This window comes from Wolffia australiana, chromosome 2 (assembly GCF_029677425.1).
Source record: "Wolffia australiana isolate 7733 chromosome 2, ASM2967742v1".
NCBI classification, from domain to species: Eukaryota; Viridiplantae; Streptophyta; class Magnoliopsida; order Alismatales; family Araceae; genus Wolffia; species Wolffia australiana.
The window spans coordinates 17688317-17691448 of NC_135836.1; the positions used below are offsets into that span (position 1 = coordinate 17688317).

Below are 3132 nucleotides of genomic sequence, written 5' to 3' on the forward strand. Positions count from 1 at the left end.
TCTTGAGCTTGGTTGGATACATATTTTAGGCTCCATTAAGTTAAAATCCTCAACAGTATGAACTTTTGAATATAGATCAAAAGAAAATGTAAAATGAATATTTGTTTAACAGAAATGTAAATCTTTTGGTTATATTGACTCTTGTCCATGTACATTGAATATAAGAGTATACAAAAAAATAAAGGTACGCATATACGACAAATCTCCATAATAATAATAATGAATAGATCAAGGCTGGCTATCTTGAGTCGTGCAAACCACACGGATTCCCATTTTTCTAGCTCCTGTGATGCACTTGGAGGTTCTCCATTTGTTGATAAAAAATCGTACGATGCTGGAGCACCACCTTGCAACGAATGTGGGTAGTTCTGGGTCTCTAGTAGGATCTCCAGCACCAATTAAAGCCATGGAACAGGTGATCTGTATACTTAAACTGGAATTGCTCAATTTGAAGAATTAGAAAATTATGCCAGCAAGAAAAAATGACATATTAATTATTTTTTATTTTACATTTTCATTTGTGCTTCTGGATTTTGTTATTTTTAGCGAAGGGCAGGAAATTGGGCCTCAGCATGGGCGTCCTTGTCAAGAACAGCATTATCAAGGTCAACGACTAGAGGGCTTTCATTTCCTCCCTAAGAAACCAGAAATTTCGACTGGGTTATCAAGCGCCGGACGTAAGGCGCAGAGAGAATGGAAGACGATACGAGAGTCTTCATCCGAGTATGGCTCGTCGCCGTGCCGGCGGCACTGGGTTACTGCTATTTTCTCAATTCTATCATCCGACCAGGCAAGTGGCGGCTCCTAGCGATCCTTCCCGTAATTCTTCTCTTCTTCATCCTCCCCTTCTGCTTCTGTACAGTCCATATCCGAGTCATCTCCGCCAGCATCCTCGTCTGGCTAGCCACGTTCAAGCTCCTCCTCTTTGCCATCGGTAAAGGACCCCTCTGTCCCAGCCAGCCAACAGATAGTCTATCGCTGGCGGCTTTCATGGCGATAGCCTCTCTCCCCATTATCGTAAGACGAAAACCTGTCTCCCCTCAAACCACAATTTCTCTAAGGCTTTCTATCGCCGGATTTGTGATGAAAGTTCTCCTCTTGGCCTTGGTTGCGTCTCTCTATTCCAAAAGGCTGCAGTTCCATCGCTGGGTCGCCGTCGCTCTCCACTCCCTCTTCTTATACGTTGGGCTTGATCTATTCCTCGCGAGCATTGCAGTCGTGACACGAGCGATGCTACCTCCGGGCACAGATCTTGAACCGCAGTTTGCCGCACCGCACTTGTCTTCTTCCCTGCAGGATTTATGGGGGAGACGATGGAATCTAGTGGGCTCAAACATCATGCGTTCCGCCGTGTATGATCCAGTCCGAAGCTTGTGGGGAAGTACGGCAGGAATGATGGCGTCGTTTCTCATTTCTGGACTCATGCATGAAGTTATCTTCTTTTACATGTCCCTCGAGCCGTCGACAGGAGAGGTTGGGTTGTTCTTCATGCTCCATGGGATCTGCACGGCGGAAGAGATATCGGCAAAGAAGCAGTGGAGTATGCGGGGAATGAGGCCGCTGAAACCGGCATTAACGGTGCCGTTGACGCTTGGGTTTGTATTGGGGACTTCTTGGTGGTTGTTCATGCCACCGATACTGAGGGTTGCCGAGAAGGAGACGGAGGATCTCTTCTTGCTGTTGAAAGGGGGTGCTGAAACGAAGGTGTTGTGACTTGTGACTTGTGAGTGAGATTGATGAGATATCCGATACATGGGAGTCATTGTTGTGTGTCCATTTGAGGCCCATTAGAAGCCCACATCCCTTCTATCATCCCATTTTTTCTTCTTCTTGATTTCTCTCTTCTCCTCTCAGCTGTTTTCATTGATTTTTCTCTTCTTCTTTCTCTCTCTCTCTCTCTCTGTCTGTCTGTCTGTCTGTCTGTCTCTCTCTCTCTCTCTCTCTCTCTCCCTTTTGTTACTACTTACTACTAGAGTTCGCCTGGCCCGAGCCCAATACAGATGGCGTTATGGGGACAGATGCTGTATTGCATATCAGAAATGGGACATCTGGCATCCATCTTTCTGGATATCGGTTGCTACAGTTCAGATATCCAATATCATTATCCATCGTGATATCATCATCTCTCTGTCTGAGGCGCTGGATGACAATATCAGATATTGATGGCGTTATGGGGACAGATGCTGTATTGCATATCAGAAATGGGACATCTGGCATCCATCTTTCCGGATATCGGTTGCTACAGTTCAGATATCCAATATCATTATCCATCGTGATATCATCATCTGTCTGTCTGAGGCGCTGGATGACAATATCAGATATTGGTGTGGAATGCCATTTTTTTAACGTCGAACATATAAATCGAAATATATTTGATATAGCTTATCATTTTATTATGAAACATATAAATACATTATTAAGCTGTAGGAATTATAATGAACCATTGTTAATGAATTTAATCAATATTCAAGTTAAGCTCAAAAGGTTGAAAAAAATGATATCTGATATTTATTAGCCTAGCCTAGCCCAAAATGGGCTTGCATCCGTAATCTCCAAGCCTAGTCAGATTATTGGACATTGATATCTGGATACAGATTTATTTAGCATATTTAATATCAGACATCCTAATACCCAATTCTGGTATCCAATATCCACTTCCAGGATCTGCAATGTCCTGACTCCTATGATATTTTTCCCGATATAGGGTATTGGGTGGATATTCAAGATCCGTTAGACATCTACTATCCGATATTTGAAATTAAATCTATATCACTCATATATCAGATCTCGGTTTTACAATATCAGATACCACACAGGTATTGAATGGACAGAAAGACAGACACAAATTATCACCACCTATGGCTCATTGTAACACCCAAAAGTAGGCGACATCCCTACAGAGAGGAGTGCGTGCTAATTGTGAGGACACGTCCTTGAACTTGGACTCAGAAGAGGGGGTTGATCCCTTAAGCATGAACACCGCATACATCATGAGTGGTGACACCCAACCCTGATCTTTAAAGCCAATGCATATTAGGTGTTTGAGCTTATCGATGCACACACACGACGGATCAGGGCAGGCTGTGCATGCTGCGCACGCAGGCTGTCGAGGGTGTGCATGCGTAGGCACCA

The 3132-nt window shown here is 43.8% G+C and overlaps 1 pseudogene; it reads left to right on the forward strand.

The window, feature by feature from the left end:
- The first annotated feature begins 676 nt into the window (after positions 1 to 676).
- Positions 677 to 1713, forward strand: LOC144716384 (putative long-chain-alcohol O-fatty-acyltransferase 5 pseudogene; annotated as a pseudogene).
- Positions 1714 to 3132: the final 1419 nt, after the last annotated feature.